At 41.7% G+C, this 24,050-nt stretch overlaps 1 protein-coding gene and 1 pseudogene across 5 annotated transcripts in view; one reads left to right on the forward strand and one right to left on the reverse strand.

Annotated features, from left to right (window-relative positions):
* CEP85L (centrosomal protein 85 like) overlaps window positions 1–24,050 on the reverse strand; it is a 253,552-nt gene that overhangs the window by 113,142 nt on the left and 116,360 nt on the right. The window lies entirely within an intron of this gene.
* Window positions 878–23,813, forward strand: LOC129039368 (protein SSX4-like; annotated as a pseudogene).

A 24,050-nucleotide genomic window follows, 5' to 3' on the forward strand; every position in this document is an offset into this window, starting at 1 on the left:
CCTCCCCAAACTCTAATTCAAATGAGAAATATGAGTAAAGGTGCTCCTGTAATAACAAAAAATAGTCCCAAAGGGTTCACTTCCAGTCCCATTTAATGGCATATATATATATATATATATGTGTGTACATATATGTATGAATATATATGTATGTGTGTGTGTATATATATATATATTCATATTTACCCCAAGCTAGAACCTTAGAGTCTACTTTTATTCCTTTCTCTCTATATTTATTAAATCCCCAAGTTGTACATTTTTACCTCCAAAATAGTTGAGTTTCTATTACCTTAGGTCAGGCCCTCACATCATACTCTTCTATACAAATGAATAGCTTTAGCAGACTAAATGAAAGGCTGAAAGATAAATAAGGGCTTAAATACTCAATAAATTTACCATCAAGTGCCATGTTATCATCATATATATCAATTAAAACCAAAGACTATAATTTTGTAATCAAGGGATATCTAGAAAGGGGGTAGCAACTTAAATTGGTGTGTGGGGAGGAAGTAAGCGATGGAGACCTTTGCAATTTATTCTGTATCTCCCCACACTGTTTGACTCTGATACCAGAAGATACTTATTACTTGTATTCTCTTACATTGTCTTATGAAAAAAGTTATGTTGATAAAGTTGTAAGAAAATTCAGATTAAAACGAGCCAGGTAGACTAATTCAAAAAATAAAATTCCAGTGGGTCTTTGCACAGAATTTGTTAACTTGGACATGAAAAGGGAAAAACATTACAAATGAAGGAATATGAGCACAAGTATTGTAGTGGATAGTTATCATATTCAAGACTGCCTATCAGCTTCTGAAGAAACTTCCTGCATTTAGGAAAATTCTCACATTACTGACTCCAACCCTCCCAAAATATATTTCAGACCTCAAAATCCCAGTACACCCTGCAACTATGATACAGACATTCAGAGGCAGCAGCACAAGATTGCAGTTTTGGAAGTAAGTCACATGATAAAATGGACTCGGTGTGGAGCTACCATTTTTGGGTGATACAGGCAACAGCAGAGGCATCACCTTTCCACAACAGCAGTGACAGACGTGGCCCCGTAGTGGCTGCAGAATCAAAATTCCTATCCCAGAACTGGCAGCAGCTAGACAGCTTAGTGGCGTAAGACTGACAGTTCTCATATATGATTTGAGGCATATTACTTGGAAGCTTATCCTTAAGCCTGGCTCTCCAGCCTTCCTAAAAATTCTGTGAAGCACCAAATATCCTTAAGTAAATTTCCTATGTGCTCAACCAGCCAGTAAACAACTCTGCTGACTGAAAACACTGAATCATCCAATCGTGAAGCCAAAAGAATGTGGCTGTATAACAAGAAAAATAAATCCATGTATCTACAGTATGGAGTTAAAGTGCCAAGAAAAGTTGTCAAGGTAACTCTTGATAGGTAAAGGTGAAGCAGAATTATACACATCTTCAAACGCTCTGCTAAGTAAAGAGCCTGGCCTTCATTCAGCATGAAACATGATATCACTGAGCTTCCAAACAAAGGAGTGAATGATATGATCAAAACTGTACTTAAGATGATTGATTATTCTGACAGCAGAGTTGCCAATGGATTAAAGCAAAACAACTGGCAAACACAGTGATTAACAGACTATTCTGGTAATCAGGAGAACAAGAAAATAAAGGGGAATATGCTACTGTGGGTTGGTTCTAAATAGAAACAGGACAGATGTCCCCAAAAGTTTATGGAATCTTTGTATTCACGTATTATATAGCATTATATATATTTTACATATACTTGTATTAATATTACTAAAGGAGTATTTATACTAAAATCATCATAGCCTCTAAAAGATATCTTTAAATTAAAAATAAAAATAAAAAATTAGTCTTGTATCAAGTTGCAGGTAAAAATACAGACCAAAGGTTAAGTATAACAGTTTTAATTTCAAAACTATTATATAGAGTAAAATATAGGGCTGGAGGCAGTGGCTCACACCTGTAATTCCAGCAATTTGGGAGGCCAAGGCAGGCAGATTACTTGAGGTCAGGAGTTCAAGACCACCTTCACCAACAATAATGAAACTCCATCTCTACTAAAAATACAAAACTTAGCCAGGTGTGGTGGCAGGCGCCTGTAATCCCAGCTACACAAGAGGCTGTGGCAGAAGAATGGCTTGAACCTGGGAGGCGGAGGCTGCAATAAGCAGAGATTGTGCCACTGTACTCCAGCCTGGGTGACAGAGCTAGAATCTGTCTCAAAAAAAAAAAAAAAGGAGTAAAATATACAGCCTTTTCATGACACATGTATACATATGTAACAAACCTGCACGTTGTGCATATGTACCCTAGAACTTAAAGTATAATAAAAATATATATTCAAAAAAATAAATAAATAAAAATAAAAAAATAAAAAACATACAGCCTTTCTAGATTCAAATTCTGGCTCTATCACTCAGTAGCTATGCATGCTCAAACATGTTATTTAATAGTTAGTTACCTCCTCCATAGAATGGAGATGACAACAGTGAGAATTAAACCAAAACACATAAAATACACAGAAGAATTCCTGGCAGAAAGCAAAACGTTAGTTATTATGATGCCATTAAAAAGCTATAAGTAAATATTAATTTCAATGTAACAAAGGCTAAATACCCATACATATAAAGAGCTTCAACAAATCAACAAAAGAAAAACCTAGCAACTCAATTTTAAAATAGGCCAAAAAAAATCAATAAGCAAATAAACAAGAAACACAACTAGAGAATATATATTTTTAAAAAATCCTCAAACTCACTAATAGTAAAGATACATTCTCTGTCATATTCAGAAAACTATTAAAGGCTGCAAATATACTACAGTGATGGGAACATAAACTGTTATAGTCTTTGAAAGAAGAGAGGCAATTTGTACATATCACTGTTTAAAATATGAATACACATGTGAACACACATATCTAGATATGTAGATATGTGCATATCTATATATAAATACATATACATTCATTAGCAGAGAAAAGATCCGAAAGAATATACACAAAACTTAATAAACAAAGGTAACCTCTACATAATGGAAAGGGGGCAAAAGGAGAAAAAATACTTCCACATTTTACTTTATACAATGTCTTATTTTAATTGCTTCCAAGGAATATAACTTGACCATATGGTCAAACTTCTGCAAAGGTATTTTGTTGTTCTGTGACCTCAAAGAGTTTAAAATACTTCTAAAGGATGAATAATAAATAGGTAATTGTCTCACTTTCCATATCACAGCGGAATCCTCTAAGACCCAGTTTGGCTGCTTCTTGTATCCAGTAATGTGCTACTTTCCAATCTGCCTTTACTAACTCAGTACTTTCCAAATGCAAAGAAAAATCAGCAATGAGTGAAAAATCAATTTCACATCAGACTAGTGTTTATTCCCTAAATCTGAAAGCAGTTGATATATGCTGTCCATAGACTATTATACTGAATATAGAATTTATTCCTAAAATTCCCTTATTACAAATTCTCAAATCTTAGCATAAAAAAAGTTGTCTGAGAGCTGGTGCCCTACTCCAAGAGATTATGATCCAGTAAGAGTAGAGAAGGGCCTAGGAAATACCACTTCTAAATAAGTGATTTTGCTGCTTCATTTACTATAACATCATTCCATATGGGTCTGATTCCAGTTCTGAAGCCTTTAAGCTTAAATATCCCAAGTTCAACCATAACCAGTATCTGAGTTCTAGTGTAAAATCTGATTAACTGTGACATTCAGAATTCATTACTGTCAAAACTAAGGATCAAAGCTTAGTCTACTGACATACATATGCACACACACACACATGCACACACAACACATGAATAAACGAAAAAAGAATTATTTGAAAAAATTAAATATTTAGTATTTATAAGAGAATTAAATATAAAAATTAAAATTTTAAATTAAATATTTAAGAATATATGAACAAAGAATATTTTCCCCCAGTATGAATATCTACGTGGGAAAAGGGTCATTATTATACCTTAGACAGAAATGAGTCTAGAAAATGTTAACTTTAACAATTTTAACACTTAAAAACCTTATTTTGCTCTGAGGAAACACAGTTAATTAGACGTAGATATAATGCAATTCCTAATGTGCTTGATTAGGCTACCTAATTGTCGCCACAATTCCCAAATGCAAGTTATTACTCTCTATCCCACATCTAAGTCACAACAGTGATATCTGAAAGCAACAGAGGGTAGTCCTTTGAAAAACAAGAATGTGGTTTATAGCATTGACAGTAGGCATAGATGAGCTAATGGTTTCAGACAGATTTAAGCTTTAAAGGGACTTAAAACTTAAGAATTAAATATAAGAAACATTTAATTTCTTATATTTATATAGGAATATAAGAAAGGGACACTGATATAACCTGATAATGCAAGTGAGTTATATTTAAGACAACATATTGCTCAATTCCAAACAAAATCCCAATCTTCTGTTTCGCTATCATGTTATTCTCATCTGGTATTAAATGAAAACATCGATTCTATCTTCTCTTATATACAGGGATGGTCTCTCTCTCTCTCTCTCTCTGCTCTATCCTTCTGATAGTAATAAGGAATTAAATGCAAAAGACCACCCCCACCCTCCAGATCGATATTATAACAATAAATCATAAGTCTTCACAGTTTAAAAAATAATCAGTAAACTATATAACCCTGTATCAAAACACTGATTTAAAATAACATTTTCATATACTTATCAGTCAACATAAAATATTATAACAAATATTTTATTTTTTAAATAAAATTGTTAACCCTAACCACAAAGGCAATAATTTTGTTTTGTTTTGTTTTCTTTGAGACAGTTTTGCTCTTGTTGCCCAGGCTGGAGTGCAAGGGAACGATCTCAGCTCACCACAACCTCTGCCTCCCAGGTTCATGCGATTCTCCTGCCTCAGCCTCCTGAGTAGCTGGGATTACAGGCATGCATCACCACACCTGGCTAACTTTGTATTTTTAGTAGAGACAGGGTTTCTCCATGTTGGTCAGGCTGGTCTCAAACTCCCAACCTCACGTGATCTGCCCGCCTTGCCCTCACAAGGTGCTGGGATTACAGGCGGAAGCCACCACTTCTGGCCCAGGCAATAATTTTTATACAACACAATGAGTTTTTTTTCCCTTCCTGCTAATGCCATGATTGTATCATGTTACATAGGAAAAAAAAGTTATGCCACATGTAACCCATTCTTTAAAAAAAAAAAAAAAAAAAAAAAAAAAAAAGGTGTATTCCTAGCACTTTGGGACGCCAAAGTTGCCAGGTGACAAGGTCCAGAGATCAAGACCATCCTGGCCAACATCGTGAAACCCTGTCTCTACTTAGAAAAAAACAAAAAACAAACAAACAAAAAAATTAGCAGGGTGTCATGGCGCCTGTAGTCCCAGCTACTTGGGAGGCTGAGGCAGGAGATTCACTTGAACTGGGAGGCGGAGGTTGCAGTGAGCCGAGATTGCACCACTGCACTCCAGTCTGGATTGCACCATTGCACTCCAGTCTGGAGACAGAGCGAGACTCCGTCTCAAATAAATAAATAAATAAATAAATAAATAAATAAATAAATATTTCAAAGTATTCTCTATATTTTTAGGTAAATATATTTTAATATTCTAAACCACACACTGCTAGGAGTGGGGCTATTACTTTATAATTCATCTAAAGAGTCTCCCAGGAATGTATTATGTACAAGGCATTATGCTAGGTAGAAAAGACAATACAAATATATTCATCTCAATAGAAATATGAGGCCGGGCGCGGTGGCTCACGCCAGTAATCCCAGCACTTTGGGAAGCCGAGGCAGGCAGATCACCTGAGGTCAGGAGTTAGAGACCAGCCTGGCTAACATGGTAAAACCCATTTCTACTAAAAATACAAAAAATTAGCCGGGCGCAGTGGTGCACGCCTGTAATACCAGCTACTCGGGAGGCTAAGGCAGGAGAATCACTTGAACCCAGGAGGCAGAGGTTGCAGTGAGCTAAGACTGCGCCATTGCACTCCAGCTTGGGTAACAAGAGTGATACTCCATCTCCAAAAAAATAATAATAATAATATGAATCAGGCCTTCCCCTAAGGGCTTACATTTCACAGCTGCAGAGCAGGACTAAAGCTCATGAAGAAACTGCAAAACATCAGACAATGAGAAGTGGTGAGCCATGGAGAAAGGCCAAACTATTAATAAAACAACTATCAATGATAGCCAACTTCTCAACAGCAATAACGGATTCCAGAACACAATGGACTAATATCTTCAAAGGGTTGAGTAAATAACTGACATCCAAAAATTGTTTCTGCAGGGAAACTAAACTGTCTTTCCAGATAGAAAAATATATTTTCAGCTAAGCAAAAACAGAATTTGGACTTACTGAAAGAACTGCTAAAGTTCCTTGAGTTTATTTCAGAATAATGAATAATGAATTCTGAGTTGAAAAAGGAAGAGCAAAGAGACAAATGGTAAACTTGTGATTAAATCTAAAAAACAGTTACAATGCATACAACAATAAAAACAATATCTAACGTGGTTAAAAGTAAAAATATATATACTTAGCAACCATGACATATAACTCACAACAGGGGTGGCTGGTATTCCAACATTTTATAGTCCTCATATTTACCAGTAGAGAATAAAGATTCTGATTACCATTATAGATAGATGGGTATATGTTATACCATTATAGATGGGTATATATTATAATTTCTACATTAAAAACCAGAAGATACGTAGAGATGGTGTGACTGGATAGTCACAGGCAAAAGAATAAAGTTAGACCCCTATTTCATAGCACCCATGATTATTAATTCAAACGAATCAATAGGCCTAAATGTAACAGCTAAAACTATAAAACTCTTAGAAGAAACTAAATAAAATTCATAAAAGAAATCTTCATGACCTTGTACACTGTCTCTTAGCAACCATTAATAACTAAGAAATTTATTCTTACATGCTTATATAAAGCAAGATGAAAAGCTAGTGTTAAGGACAATAAGTTCTTCTTCAAAGCTCCCTTGGTCTCTTGCTCTGTACACAGCCCTTCCTGTTCAATCTGTAATGAGCACGTGTTCCTCTGCTTAATCTGTAACTAGCAAACCTCTTATTCTGTAAACAACTCTTTGTCAGCCCAGACATGTCCAGACATGCCTTGAACTTGTTCTGTAGGCAACTCTTCCCACCTTAGCAACAGTCTCCTCCTCCCCTCCTCTCTTAGCAAATTGCATGTTCACCATAGTTAGAAAAGTTTAAGTCTTAGCCAATCAGGTTAGTTTAGATTGTTTGGTCCGACCCCAGCCAATGGGGAAAGAACACAGAAACAGGAACTGCATTAGGGATAAAACCCTTCTCTCCTTTGTTCGATGTGCTCTTGTGATGGTTACTGACACAGGCACCACCCTTCTGCAGAAGTAAATTGCCTTGCTGAGAAAACGTTTTGCCTGAGTGCTGGTTCTTCTTTGCAGCACTGAGCAAAGAATTACCCATCCGGGATACCATTCTCCTCTGGGGAAGGGTCTCCAATCACCTCTCATAAGGAGACATGTCCTGCTGCCTCATTGCAGTGGCCTCAGGGGTAAGGAATCAGAACCCACCCAGTGTGAAGAATAAACGTGGACTCTCGGCAACACAGGAAGAAAAAGCCTATAGTACAAATACCACGGCAACAAGGTAACTCTGTGCACAGACCACGGTAAGAAAAGCCAGGGGGTGGCAGGAGTACTTCCTTGGTGGTGGGGACATCCTGGAGGTTGAAAGTGTGTGAATGAGATACACAATTAAGTGTAAAGCGAGTGTGGAGTCCAGATCCATGGTTCCGTGGTCACCTGATATGGCTTAGGGTAGCTTTCCTGTCAAGGGTTTATACCAACCTAAATTCCTATGAGGGAAGTGGCCGGAGAAGGATGAAGTGAAAGCAAAGGAGTGCAAGAAACCTCCAGTTGGCGGGTGGGGGGGCAGTGGTGAGCCTCTAGGGAAAAGGTGTAAGAAATCTCTAGTAAAGAGAGCTTGAGCCCCATACACACTCAGGAAACTCGAGCTGAGCCGTAGAGAAAGGGTGCAAGAAATTTCTATTAGGAGAGGTTGAGCTCTGCTGACTCAGGAAAACTCAGGAAGCACCTAAAACTTCCAGGATGGGAAATACCCCAGACAAGGCAGGGAATAAAAAGGAAAAGACAGACAATATAATTCCCTCTGCTAGCTCTCTAGATCTCATGTTAAAATACTGGAGAGAAAATGAAAGCACCAAACATAAAAAGAAGCAACAAATAATAAAATATTGTTGCTTTATTTAAACCAAAGAAACTACTCTCATTCAGTTTTCTGGCCAAGGTTTGAGTCCAGTGAGGACCAGATTTGTCAACTTTTAATAGAATATGTCAATGACAAAAGTCCTGTTTCCCAGGAGGAAAAACTATGCCCTGTGTTGGCGGCAAGTGCCTATCATCCTATATCCCCTAAAAACTACAGGAGACAAGCCAGAAACTACTTACCCTTTAGATCACCTTCCCCCACCAAACACCTCTAACTTCCCTCCCCACTTCAAGCAAATGCAGAAAAAATTAGGAGCTGAAGAAAACCCAGAAGGAAAGTGTGTATTACCAGATGGAAGGGAAATGTTGTCTAAACCTCTTGAGAGAAATACTGTCTCAGCTTCATCAAGGAACTCATTGGGGTCCTCAAGCTATATGTGATGCAGTCCTTAGAGTCTATGGGTACATAGGAATACACACCCTCACTAAGCAAGCAGTGGATAGTTGCATAGTGTGCAGAAAAACTAATGCGCAAACCCTAAAAAAACAACCTCCCAGGGGAAGAAATCCAGGGTTAAGGCCATGCCAAAGCATCCAAGTTGACTATACTAAAATGCCCCCAACAGGCCGCCTCAAGTATTTACTAGTAATAGTAGGCCACCTTACCCACTGGGTAGAAGCTCTCCCCTTCCCAAGGACAACAGCCAGTAATGTAGTCAAAGCCCTGTTAGAACATATCATACCCAGGCACTAGAAATAAAATGGGAATATCATACTCCCTGGCATCTGTCCTCATCAGGGAAAGTAGAAAAAAAAATGAATCAAAATCTAAAAAATTACCTAACCAAATTAATTCAGGAAACCTGGTTACCATGGATAAGATGCCTTCCTATTGCCTTACCAAGAATCCAAACTGCCCCCCTCAAAAAGACCTTGGCCTGTCTGTCTCTTTCCTCCCTCAGGACTCAAGGCCTCCTAGCGAGATTACATCCTTGTCAAAGGTTGGAAAGAGGGAAAGCTCAAACCCACCTGGGAAGGACCTTACCTGGTACTCCTAACAACTGAAATAGCAGTCCGGAAAGCCAAAAAAGGGTGAACCCACTACACTCAAGTGAAGAAGGCCCCACCTCTGGCAAAGTCATGGACCGTAACTCCAGAACCAACAGCCTCAAAACTAACATTCAAACGGGTTTGTCTTTTTCTTCTCCCCTTAGCTACTCAAGGATATCTTATTGTTAATGTAACTATGCTTGTCTAGTCTTACCTTGTGGAGATCTCCAAAGTCAAAGACAGTTAGCTTGTACAGAAAAGTACTTCTGCCCCTCTGTGGAAAGAGTTAATACTCCTGTGTCTTACATATGGTGGGAATCCTCAGAGGAAGAGTTAGGCAATTGGGGGTTATGGTCTCAGTGGGCAGTTTTAGGGCACTGCCCTAAAACCATACCTACACTTCACCAAAGGGGCCACCCCTTCTGATTGTCAATCTAATCATTGCAATCCAGTACTTATCCAATGTAAAAATTAAAGATCTAAAGCAAACCATAGCCATTGAAACACGGTACCAAGATGCAAATGCCTGGCTGGAATAGATTAAATATTCCATCTGCACGCTAAACAAAAGCGATTGTTACACTTGTGCGACAGGTAGGCCAGAAACCCAAACTGTCCCCTTTCCACTTGATTGAGCCTCTGACCAACTGGGCATGAATTGTATGGTAGCCCTCTTCCAAAATCCCACAGCCTGGGGCAGTAAGGCATGTCAAACCCTCTTGCTGCTATTCCCAGAAGTGAAAAGCCCTGCAGGTCGGCCCCTGAGGGCTATCCAACCCTCTACTACAAATATCAATTTCATCTCGTGTCTCTCACGGCAAGGGGAAAATTTGGCATTCCTTGGGAGTCTAATGGGATGCAGTGAATCTAAGCCTTTTCAACAGCTAACCAATCAGTCTGCCCTTGTTCATCCCCAAGCAGATGTATGGTGGTATTGCAGTGGACCACTATTGGATACTCTGCCAAGTAACTGGAGCGGCACTTGCGCTCTAATCCAATTGGCAATCCCTTTCAGTCTGGCATTTTATCAACTAAGCAAAAAGGACAATCGTGAAAAAAGAAGTACCCCCCACGGGTCCTCTGACCCTCACATTTGTATAGATGCCATCAGAGTTCCACAAGGGGTACCAAATGAATTTAAAGCCCAAAATCAAATAGCTGCAGGATTTGAATCTATATGGTTCTCGTGGGTAACTATAAAGAAAAACGTAAACTGGATAAATTACATTTACCATAATCAACAGCGGTTTGTCAGTTATACTAGGGATGTCATTAAAGGAACAGCTGAACAATTAGGCTGTACCAGCCAGATGGCCTGGGAAAACAGAATAGCCCTGAACATAATATTAGCTGAAAAAGGTGGGGTCTGTGTCATAATTGGGGCCAAATGCTTACAGAGCCTTAACACTCTAGCAAATGAATTAGCCAAGAATTCTAAAATAGAATTCTAGAATTCTTCTCTAGTCTCATGGAAAAATGGTTTAGAAAATGGAAGGGACTCATAACCTTTACTCCCCTTGCAATTATTATAGGTGTACTCATTCTTGTAGGTTGCTGCATCATACCTTGTATTCGTGGATTAGTGCAAAGGCTTATAGAAAAAGCCCTCACCAAAACCCCTCATGATTCTCCCCTGCCCTAGTCAGATAAGTTCCTACTCCTAAACGACCAAGAGGAACAACAAATCCAAAATATGTTAAAGAAATTTGAAGGGGAAGAACTATAAAATCAAGAGGGGGAAATTGTTAAGGACAGTAAGTTCCTCTTCAAAGTTCCCTTGGTCTCTTGCTCTGTACACAGCCCTTCCTGCTTGATCTGTAACGAGCACTTGTTCCTCAGCTTAATCTGTAACTAGCAAACCTCTTAGTCTGTAAACATCTCTGTCACACCCGGACATGTCCAAACACCCCTTGAACTTGTTCTGTAGGCAACTCTTCCCACCTTAGCAACTGACAATCTCTCCCTTCCCTCTTCTCTTAGCAAACTGCATGTTCACCATATTTAGAAAGGTTTAAGTCTTAGCCAATCGGGTTAATTTAGATTGTTTGGTCCAATCCTAGCCAATGGGGAAAGGACACAGAAACAAGAACTGTGTTAGGAATAAAAACCCTTTGGCCGGGAGTGTTGGCTCATGCCTGTAATCCCAGTACTCTGGGAGGCTGAGGCGGGCAGATCACGAGGTCAGGAGATCGAGACCATCCCAGCCAACATGGTGAAACCTGTCTCTACTAAAAATACAAAAATTAGCTGGGTGTGGTGGTGGGCACCTGTAATCCCAGCTACTCGGGAGGCTGAGGCAGGAGAATGACTTGAACCCAGGAGGCAGACGTTGCCGTGAGCCGAGACCGCACCACTGCACTCCAGCCTGGCGACAGGGCAAGACTCCATCTCAAAAAAATAAATAAATAAAAATCCTTCTCTCTTTTGTTCGGTGTGCTCTTGCGAGCATGACTGATGCAGGCAGCACCCTTCTGTAGAAGTAAATTGCCTTGCTGAGAAAACTTTTTGCCTGACTGCTAGTTCTTCTTTGTGGCACCGAGCACTTGTTTCTAACACTGCTTTTTGTTTGAGTTTTTTTGAGACAAAGTCTCACTCTGTCACCCAGGCTGGTGTGCAATGGTGCGATCTTGGCTCACTGTAGCCTCAACCTCCCAAGCTCAAGAAATACTCCCATCTCAGCCCCCCAAGTAGCTGGGACTACAGGCATGTGCCACAACACCCAGCTAATATTTGTATTTATTGTACAGACATGGTTTCACCATGATACCAAGGCTGGTCTTGAACTCTTAGGCTCAAGGAATCTGCCCGCCTTGGCTTCCCATAGTGTTGGGATTACAGGTGTGAGCCACCACGCCTGGCTGAAAAGCTGTTTTTAAAAATCAAAAAACAAAAAAACAGGCATTCTGATCTCTAGCCAGATTACTGCCAATTTAAAGGACAATTTGGTGTATGGCTCAAAGAGGTCAACAATTCAAAATAAAATATTTTCCAATTTGATCAAGGGGTGGGGATGGGCAGGAAGCTGGTCAGAAAAAAAAAAAAAAACAGCTCCTTTTTACATTTACCAAAAAAATTAGAATTTTTTTCTTGCCTGCCTTTTAAAATTTCATTCAACTCTACTATTTTCCGGACATCCCACACTAGTTTTAATTTAAGATTAAGTCTCATCAGGCAGTTGACCTGTAGAGAGCTGTTAAGTGTTATTTCTCTCCTACAAAAATTTTTACAAACTATCATGGGATGTAAGTTTTGAAAACACAAAGTTTCTTAGAAATAAAACTATTACTTTATGATAGGACAGATAATAAATGATAATCTGGTCCTTAATCTACCTGCACTGTTTGGAGAGATATGGAGTCAATCTCCCTATGTTATAGGAGTTATTAAGAAATTATTTTAGGCAGATAGAGAAGACAAGGGGTCCTTGGCAAGCTTTTTTTCTTTTAAGGCAGCTCCAGATACATTTCTTGCATAGCAGAAAAACGGCTTGAAGGGCGGGCCAGCAAGCTTTGATATGCAAATGCCAGCCATTAGAAACTGGGTCCACTCAATATGGAGATTCCCACCTTCTTCTTGTCACTACAAGTGCCTAGCATCGTGGCCACCCCCACATATCCCCACATTTGTAGAACATCATGGTGCCCTGCATATGCATATTAAAATGCTAGGGTGGGAGGACCAGATTTTTGTGGGCTACATGAATGACATACCTGGTCAACCCAATCCCCTGGACTCTATGCAAATCAGACACCAGCTCCTCCAGCCTCCTAATATAAATGGCTGTTTTCTGCTGCACTCAGGGTTCCCTCTCTCAGCTTGGAGCCCCCTCCCTCTGTCTCTGTATGAGGGAGCCCCTTCCTTCTTTCTTGCCTATTTATTAAACTCTCTCCGCTCCTTAAAACCACTCCACGTATATCCATGTCGTCGTATTTAAACCGGCGCGAGAAAAGGACCCTGGTATTCCCCTCCAGTCATCAGAGTCGTATCATTTTGGTGCACTGGCCGGGAATCCGAGGTACAACATTCACTGAAGTGGTAATTATACAAGTGAGCTTAAAATCTGTTCTATCATTCTGAGGTGCTCTTGGCCTCTATTTTAAAATCAAATCAAATCAATCAAAAGGCATCTGTCTGCTGGTTAGATACACTTATCGTTGGCTGCTGTTCTAAAGACTCAGATGTGAGGCTTGCTGGTGAGAAGATGGAGAACCCCCCAATACCCACAGGTGATTGGGAATGTTGGCCATATTTCGAATCAGTTTCCTTTCATGGGGAGACCTCGCCATTGCGCAAGGCTGGGAAAAGTTCTGAGGCAACTGAGCATATCTGGGCAGGGCACACCCTGGTATGACTCAAAGGCCTCTGGACCAGACCCAGCCTCCAACAGCCCATTTCAGGTGCTGGCAGAGAATCCTCAGCTATCCGGTCATGAAACTTTCCTTCCTTTTCTATCCGCGGTCTCTTACTCTGTGTGTGTGTGTCAACTGTGTGGGAATTTAGTAACCGGGAGTTTAACTCAGGAATGCCATTGCAATCTTCTGAACAGAGGGTTCCTCCAGGTCAGTGAGAATCTCTCTCTCAGCCCCTTGGTCTGGAGAGCACATGGCATTTCCAGGTCTCTCTACCGCTTGTCTGAGGAGCACATAGTCTTTCTAAGCCAACAGTGCCACCTAGAGGAAACAGAAATCCTCTACATGAGGCACTTTTTTTAATGCTAACACCCCAGCTTCTTTTTGCACTGCTAGAAATCAGGCTCTAAGCCTCTTCCAGGAATGGGAAAATTTTGCTTTCAACAGTTAGAAATTAAATGTCTTCCATAGCCAAATTTTAGTCTCAATATTGTCCCATCAGCAGGAAAACAGCCATTTGGTTCCTACATTTCTTTAAGTCACCTATTCTGTCTCCAACTGAGACAGTAAGGGGATTTTAAGTCCGGCAGTTAACTGAAACCATTTTTCTAAGGGTAAATGCTTTAGCATGGGCCATAATAGCAGGATATAGAGTTCAATCTAGCATAACCCCTCCATTAAAGGGGCCTTGCCCAATTACACAGTTTTCCCTGAGATCCATTTTTTTTTAGGGAGGCACACAGGTCACACAAGTCTAGGAGGTCAAAGGGAAATAAGCAGAGGACTGGGACTACTTGAGTAAGTGTGACTAGGCCTCAAAAGTCTAGTTTCTCTGGTGCCATGGCTTGGAGGGTCACACCTACAGCCACAGGCGGCACATTTAACTGGGTGCCGGGACCCAGGAACCAGGGAGGGAAAATAGTTACAGGAATGCCCCCTACTGTTTTCTTCTCCACCCTGAGTCATACGCCAAAAGGACAGAGACTAAAAGGACACTTTTATTCTCACTTCTCTTTCTAGATGGGCAACAGATCATCTTCAGCATGCACTCCTCTGGAATGTATTTTAAAGCACTCGGACTCCCTCAACCCTGAGACTTTGAAAAAAAAAGTGACTCATATTCTATTTCACAAGAGCATGGCCTTCTTACTATCTTGGGGACAGACAAACCTGGCCTGCCGTGGGGAGCCTTGATTTTAATATTATCCAACAGTTCGATCTTTTCTCCAAACAGAAGGGCAGATGGACTGAGATCCCCTATGTATAGACTTTCTTTGCCCTGTGAAAACAGCCCAGACCTTTACAAGTTCTGTACAATCGACCCAGTTCTTTTAGCGGCCACAGGGAATAGCTCCCCAGAGCTAAAGCAGGTTCCAGAGGAGCAATCTGAGACAGCTATTGAATGTCCCAATCCTTCCAGTCCCCCTCCAATCATACTACCAACTCCTCCAGCTCCACTATCTCCAGTATATCCTACTCTCCCCGATTCATTCTTACCTCTGCAGGAAATGCCTGATAGGAATGGTGCCATGAGGGTTCAAGTTTCCTTCTCATTACAGGACCTTAAGCAAATAAACAGAGACTTGGCCCAATTTTCTGATGACCCCGATAAGTATATAGAAATTTTCCAAAATTTAACTCAGGTGTTTGATCTCACATGGATGTTATGTTGCTGCTAAGTCAGACCCTCACTGGGGCTGAAAAGCCGGCAGTTCCACAGGCAGCAGAAAAATGTGGATATAAGCAACATGCCTCCTACAGCAGACCAAGGAGAAAAAGAGGAGACAAGGAAGGTAAGGAAGAAGTGGAAACTCCATTCCCACTAGGAAGGGAAGCAGTTCCAGCAGACAACCCTGATTGGAACCCCAATAACTCAGGAAATGAATGGAAAAGGAAGCACTTCTTAAGGTCTATGTTAGAGGGCCTATGGAAGACCAGGGCCAAACCTCTCGATTACTCTAAACTATCTATGATAGACCAGACGAGAATCCCACAGCCTTTATGGAAAGGCTAAGAGAGGCACTAATAAAACACACCTCTTTATCATGATTCAGTCAAGGGACAGCTAATCCTGAAGGACAAGTTTATTACACAGTCAGCTCCCGATATTGGAAAGAAACTACAGAAACAAGCTATAGGACCAGACAGCACCCTAGAGAACCTCCTGAGAATAGCCACTTCAGTCATTTACAATATGGATCAGGAGGAGGCCCAAGAAAAGGAGAGGAAATACAAGTGAAGAACAGAGGCTCTAGTAGCAGCGTTGCAAGCTTGTAAAGTCCAGGATCCCTGAGGTGCATCTGCTAGCTGTTATCAATGTGGCAAGTCAGGGCATTTTAAGAAAGAATGCCCAGGCAGCAAGACGAAGCCACCTCGACCCTGTCCAGCCTGTGGCGGAGACCACTGGAGATGAATCTCCCCCAGAGGCAGAGGTCACTGGGTTCAGAACCAGTCTCACAGATGGTCCAGCAGGACTGACGGGTCCCGGGGCTTAAACCCCCAGCTCCAGCGACTCAGACTGCCATTACAGCACAGGAGCCTTGAGTGATTCTGGAAATTGAAGGAAGGAAGGTAGATCTCCTTCTGGATACTGAAGCCAGTCTCTTTCTCCTCCTCTCTAATTCAGGCCTCCCCTCTTCCCAGAGCACGACCATAAGGGGTGTATCACGAAAAACTCTAACCCAATATTTTTCTCAACCCCTTTTGCAGATGGGGAGACTTACTATTTAAACATGCCTTTTTAATCATGCCTGAAAGTCCCACTCCTTTATTAGGTAGATATATTCTAGCTTGCATGGGGGCCTGCAGGATCTTTACAGCCCCAGGACAAACTCTGTCTCCCCCTGATGGAAGCTAACATTAATCTGGAAGTGTGGGCAACTTAAGGAAGAATAGGTTGAGTTATAACCACTACACCAGTCCAGATCTATCTTAAGGATCCCACTTCTTTTCCTAACCAGAGCAGAGATATTATCCCTAAGGCCAGAGGCTAGGGAAGGGCTAGAAGCCATTATTAATAACCTAAAGATGCAGGGCCTCCTCAAACCCTGTAATAGCCCCTGCAACACCGCAATATTAGGAGCACAGAAACCCAATGGGGAATGGAGCCTAGTTCAGGACCTTCGCCTCATTAATGAAGCTGTAGTTCCAATCCATCCAGTGGTCCCTAATCCCTATACCCTGTTAACTCAAATACCTGAGGGAACTAAATGGTTTACAGTCCTAGATTTAAAGGATGCCTTTTTCTGTACACCGTTACATCCTGGCTGTCAATACCTGTTTGCCTTCGAATATCCCTCCAGCCAGACCGCCCAGTTAACATGGACAGTGCTGCCTCACGGATTCTGAAATAGTCCTCATCTGTTTGGACAGGCACTGTCACAAGACCTCTCTGAGTTCTCTCAACCTTAAGTTAAGGTCTTGCAGTACGTTGATGATATTCTGCTATGTGCCCCAACTGAGGATGCTTTTCAGGAAGGCACTGAAGCTCTTCTCAACATGTTAGCTAACAGAGAATATAAGGTTTCAAAACCCAAGGCCCAGCTCTGCAAAACCTCAGTGAAATACACCTAGGCTTAGTGCTGTCTGAGGGGACCAGAGCATTAGGGAAGGAGAGGGTTGAGACTATTTCTTCCTTTCCCCTCCCCAAAACCCTCAAGCAACTCAGAATTTTAGGGCATTACAGGATTTTGTAGACTATGGATACTTGGGTATGGTGAAATAGCCTGTCCATTATATAACCTCATAAAATAAACTCAAGGAACTAAAACTCATCTTTTAACCTGGGAACCTGAAGCTCAAAAGGCCTTTGACCAGCTAAAGCAAGCCTTGCTTAAGGCACCAACTTTCACCCTTCCTATAGGGAAGGCCTTCAATCTGTATGTATCAGAAAAGAAGGGAATGGCCCTGGGAGTATTAACACAGGCCCAAAGACCAGGTCAACAGCCAGTGCGTTGCCTAAGTAAGGAACTTGAGTTGGTGGCTAAAGGATGGCCAGCATGCCTCCCAGCCATTGCCTCCGTGGCTCTGTTGGTCCCAGAAGCCTCCAAATTAACTCTGGAAAGTGATTTAACTATTTATGCCCGACCCAACGTGGCAGGACTACTGCACTCTAGGGGGAGCCTTTGGCTAACAGATAGCTGACTTCTTAACTATCAGGCCCTGCTGTTAAAGGGTTCCAACATCCAATTAAAGAATTGTTCTCACCTAAATCCAGCTGCCTTCCACCAGGAGGAAACTGGGGAATCTGCGCATGACTGTGAACAAATCATAGTACAGACCTATGCAGCCACGGAAGATCTCAAGGAAACTCCCCTAGAGAACCCAGACTGGACCCTCTTGACAGATGGGAGCTCTTTTGTAGAACAAGGAATCTGTAAGGCAGGATACACAGTAGTCACTGTACATGACATCACTGAAAGTGCGTCACTCCCTCCAGGCACAAGCGCTCAATTAGCTGAGCTAATCGCTCTTACAGGAGCAACTGAATTAAGCAAAGGAAAGGTAGCTAACATTTACACTGACACCAAATATGCTTTCCTGGTTCTCCATGCTCATGCTGCCATTTGGAACGAAAGGATTTTCTTACTACCAATGGATCTCCTATAAATACCTCCAGGAAATTAACAGGTTATTATCCTCAGTTTTTCTTCCATGAGAAATAGCAGTGATGCATTGTAGGAGACATCAGAAGAGAACAGATGAGGTAGCCAAAGGAAACAGATTAGCTGATCAGGCAGCTAAGTCAGCAGCAAGGAAGGCTCAAGACAACACACTTCAAACCCCTCTACTCTGGGAAGGCTCCATAAGAGAAATTAAATCTCAGTACTCCCCCACAGAAATAGGATGGGCCACTTCTTGAGCCCTCAGGATGGCTACAGTCACAAGATGGCAAACTCCACCTGCCAGCCTCCAGCCAATGGAAAGTCCTTAAAGTGCTTCACCAATTTCACTTGGGAGAGGATAAAACTTACCAATGTGCCCAGAGATTGTTTTCAGGAGAGAACTTACTAAAAACAAGCAAGTTGTTCATGCTTGTGAAGTCTGTCTTAAAAATAATCCCCTGAACAGGCGACTCCTTCCTCCTCAAACCCAAAGAACAAAAAGATACCCAAGGGAGGAGTGGCAGGTAAACTTCACCCACATGCCAAAGACAAAGGGCATTCAATACCTCCTGTATGGGTAGATACCTTCACTAACTGGGTAGAAGCATTTCCATGTTGTACAGAAAAAGCCTCTGAGGTAATAAAAGTGATAGTTAATGAAATAACTCCCTGCTTTCATCTATCCAAGTACCTTCAAAGTGACAATGAGCCCTCATTTAAGGCAGCTGTCACACAAGGGATCTCAAAAGCACTAGGCATAGAATATCATCTCCATTGGGCTCAGAGATGCTAATCCTCAGGAAAGGTAGAGAAAACTAATGATATTACCAAGAGACACCTCAGAAAATTGTCCCAAGAAACTCACCTTCCTTGGGTCACTCTTCCTCCCATGGCCTTACTACGAATAAGATATACCCCTCGAAAATTAGGTCTTAGCTTTTTCGAAATGCTGTATGGACACCCTTTCCTTACCAATGATTTTTCTATTAGATCGGGAAACCTCTGAGCTAGTTAAGCATGTAACCTCTCTGGCTCACTTCCAACAGGAATTAGCACAATTAGCGAAAACTCAATCCCAGGAAATTCGACCACCTCTATTTAACCCAGGAGATGTGGTACTGGCAAAGGATCTTCCTTCTCTCTCTCCCTTCCTAAGCCCAACCTAGGAAGGGTCTTACACTGTTCTTCTTCCAACTCCCCCAACAATAAAAGGTACAGGAATCGACCGACTCCTGGATACATCACACTCAAGTCAAAGCCTGGAGAGCTGAGGGAGCAACCCCCAACAGCCCAAGGAACGTCCTGAATAGCAATGTGAAGAAATGGACGATCTTAAGCTGAAAATCACAAAAGATAAGTAACTGTATGAGAACTAATCATCTTATTCAGTCTCACCCCTACCTCAACAAATACTTTCTGTCATTTCTACCTCTCCTTTTGAGCCAAATATCAGAACTTCTTTTTGGTGGATATTATTTACTACTTCACCCTTGCAGGAATTGCTATACTCACTCTGCTGTTTGCAGTAGAACTATATACTGTAGCACCCTCAGGAGGGAATGTCAGAGAGAGAATCTCAATTACTATAGCATTTTGCTTAATTATTAACCTCATAGCAGGAATAACAGTTACTAACAGGAAGTAAACATGAGCATTTTACTATCACTAAATCTGTTAGAACTCTTTATCGGACTTAGTAATATGTCGCACCATCTAGCTCCTACAATATCTGCCATGGCCCATTTGTACAGTAAGACTAATTGTTGGGTCTGTCCTAAGTGGTTCGCTCAGTTCAGTGACACTAAGGAACCTTATAGTTACCCGGAACTCACCATCTTAGGATTCCCTTTGTTGGCTTTACCTTTAACCCTTAAAGACTTATCAGGCATAAATGGGACATGGTATGGGAACACTTTCAATTGGGTGACTAACTCTTCCCAGGAGAACACTCTGCCCCAGCACCAAAGAACTTTCTCCCAAAGATAAGCTTCACACCCTCAGGCTTGGAAAAGTTGACGGAGTAATAGCAAATGCCTCCCTCTGCTTTAAAAGTAGTGGGGAAGGACCATACTTGGGAGTAACATCATACTTGTAATTGCTGATAGTTCAAAGATTTGAAGAGAGTGCAACAAGGGTGATATACAAGGATAGAAGCCCTAGTGGGGGGCTTTCAGAATCTAGCCTCTCCTTCTGGTTGGAAGTACCGACAGGAGTGGCATGCTCTAAGTAACCACCTTGACTATAACGTAAAAAATAACACATGGGTCTTTCCAAACTTGCCCCCCACCCATGGAATTCCAGACCCTTGTATGACGTTTGCTAATAGTGGCGGCTTACAGATCTAAGGGCGAACTGAAGACATCTGGACTGACACCCCTTGCCACAAGAATCATCTGAGATATTGGCCAGGGCATATTACGTCTCTAATTTTTCAAAACTCCATTTGTCAGGTGGACCCTTTTCACTTGGCATGTCAAATTCCAAATGACATCATAAATGACTATCCTAAATATGGTTATCTTTATCCCAAGGATGCCTCTATTATATGTAAAGAAAGGAAACTTCTAAGATATGAGAAAAATCTGCCAGTGTCTCTCACAAGCCACAACTTAGAACCATCCCTTCAAGTAACAGGGCTACATTTTCTTTGTGGCTCCTGGATACACTCAATCCTCCCAAGGCATTAGAAGGGAACTTGTACTATAGCTGCAGTAGTTCCCAACTTATTATTTTTAAATTCTACCGAGATGGCAGCATCATCTGGGGACATCCCTAACTTAGCCTCTTTTCTAGAAACTGCACTATTTTGAATACATCGGACAAAGGGATCTATCATTTCTATGCCCTCGTATGGAGATTTAACTGAAAGGGCAGCCTGGGGAGGGCATGCACATGACAATCTCATCTTAGAAAAACCATGGATGGGAAATTCTATAGCCAGAGGTATATTCTGGTTTATGGGCATCCCCTGTCCTTAAAAGATCAATACTTAATATCTCTATTATAATGCAATGAGGATGGAAGGCAACTGTACGGGCCATAGAGGCACAACCACAATCTATAGACTCTTTAGCCTTAGTAGTAGCACAAAATCGACAGGCCTTAGATGTCCTTACAGCTGAAGTGGGAGGTACCTGTGCACTTTTAAATGAAACATGCTGCTTCTGGATTAACCCTCTAGTAGATTAAGGAAAATCTACAGGTACTTAAAGATCAAATCAAAATTGCTGACAGGCTAAGAGAAAATGCAGGCTTCAGACCCAGGTGACTACAATCCCTCTTTAATTCCAGTCTTCTTTATGGAATTGGTTAGCCCCTTTATTAAGCCCCCTCTTGCTTACATGTCTTACATTAACTCAATACTATAACTCAATACTATATAACTTGTATAACTCAGTACTATAACTAGAATTGTTTCCTATCGCCTAGAAGCAATCAAATTCCAAGTGGTGTTGCAAACCGAACCACACATGGACACACCATTCTTCTGAGGATCCTTGGATCTACCCCAGGAGGAGCCCTAGCTGCTGTTCCCCATTCAACGCTCCTTTTCAGCAGGAAGTAGCTGGAAAGAGTCATCATCCAAAACCCCCTAACAGCAGTTAGGGTGACATCTCCTCAGGGGAGAATGTTATAGGAGTTACTAAAAAATTATTTGGCCACTGCCCTCACCGCCGCTGCTGCTGCTGACCTCGCCAGGGCTGCTTCGTCTCCGAGGTCAGACTGCTCCTAATGCCATGAATGGAGACAAGCACCTTTGCAAAGAGACCCAGGGATGATGCTCAGATATCAGAGAAGAGACACAAGACCTTCAATGATATTGCCAGATACTTATCTAATAAAGAATGGGGAAAGCTGAAAAACTCAGAGAAAATCACCTATGTGTATATGAAGAGAAACTATGAGACCATGACTAAACTAGGTCTCTAGGCCATCCTCCCAACTTTCATGTACAATAAATGGGCTGCAGAATTCCAGGGGAATGATTCTGATGTAGACTAAAACTGCAGGAATCAGGATGAATATCCTCAGATGGCTTTCGGCATGCTACAAGGGAACTTTCCAAAGATGATGCCCAAGAAGCCAGCAGAGGAAGGAAATGATTTGAAGGGAGTGCCAGAAGCATCTGGCTCACAAAACAATGGGAAACAGCTGTGTCCCCCAGGAAAAGAAAGTACCTCTGAGAAGACTAACAAGACATCTGGACCCAAGAAAAGGGGGAACATGTCTGGACCCACGGACTGCGAGAGAGAAAGTATCTAGTGATTTATGAAGAGATCAGCGACCCTAAGGAAGATGACAAATAACTCAGGGATAGCATGCATGCCCATGATGAGAAGCAGAACCTGGTGACCTTCTACGAACATGGGCATGGCTGCAAACCCCTCATCATCAGGTGTATAGCAAGTGAAAGCAGGAGTTCACGACAGTGAAAAGTTGAGCGTCATTTTTCTTACAGTGTGCCAAGAGTTAGATATTAGCATTTTCATTGTATTTTCTTACAGTGTGCCAAGAGTTAGATATTAGCATTTTCATTGTATTTTCTTACAGTGTGCCATCCTGTTAGATATTTGCATTTTCGTTGATGAACAAGACATAGTTAATGCATATTTCTGTTTGTGTATCCATGCACCTATCTCAGAAAACAAATATTGTCAGGTATTCTCTGCATAGAACAGCACTACCCTCCTCTCTCCCCAGATGTGACTACTGAGGCCAGTTCTGGGTGTTTCAGATTTTTTTTCTCTGCATTTAAACACATACACACACACACACACACACACACGTGGAATACCACTATAAATATCTCCATCTGCTTTTCCCCATCGCTAATGTGTCCTGGTCAAGCCCCCCTCATTCTGTTTCCTGTTCAACATGCACTCCCTGCTGCAAACTCCCCCAATCCGATTCCCCTGTGTTGGTCACTGACAGTTAATAAACATTTACAAACTTAAAAAAACAGATAGGACAAGGGGTCCTTGGCAAGGTTTTTTCCTTTTAAAGCAGCTCCAGAAACTTTATTGCCTAGCAGAAAAACAGCTTGAAGGGCTGAGCTGGCAAGCTTTGATATGCAAATACCAGCCATCAGAAACTGGGTCCACTCAATACGGCGATTCCTGCCTCAACTTCTTGTCACCACAAGTGCCTAGCATCATGGACACCACCACATATCCCCATGTGTATAGAGCATCATAGCCCCCTGCATTTGCACACTAAAAGGCTATGGTGGGAGGGCCCGTATTTTTGGCGGGTTAAGTGAATGACATACCTGGTCAAACCAATCCCCTGGGCCTCAAATCAGACACTGCCTCCTCCAGCCTCCTAATATAACTGGCTGTTTTCCACACTCGGAGTTCCCCCTCTCAGCTTGGAGCCCATCTCCATCTCTGTACAGGAGAGCCTCTTCCTTCTTTCTTGCTTATTATTATTTGTGTATCCATGCACCTACCCCAGAAAACAAGTATTGTCAGGTATTCTCTGCATAGAACAGCACTACCCTCCTCTCTCCCCAGATGTGACTACTGAGGCCAGTTCTGGGTGTTTCTTGGTATTAAACTCTCTCTGCTCCTTAAAAGCACTCCACATGTGTCCCTGTTGTTTTATTTAAACCGGCGCGAGACAAAGGACCCTGGTGTTCTTCCGGTCATCATCGGAGCCATATCACCTACATTCACGATTGTGTGACAAGAGCCTTTCCAGGTCCATGGGTCCTTCACACATCTCTAAAATCAATTCAGTTCAGTTCAGCTGGGTAAGGGTCTGGCAATCTCTACCAGGCTGAGAAGCAAAATGATGGCAAAAATGAATGAATGAA

This window comes from Pongo pygmaeus, chromosome 5 (assembly GCF_028885625.2).
Source record: "Pongo pygmaeus isolate AG05252 chromosome 5, NHGRI_mPonPyg2-v2.0_pri, whole genome shotgun sequence".
In the NCBI taxonomy this organism is placed as follows: domain Eukaryota; kingdom Metazoa; phylum Chordata; class Mammalia; order Primates; family Hominidae; genus Pongo; species Pongo pygmaeus.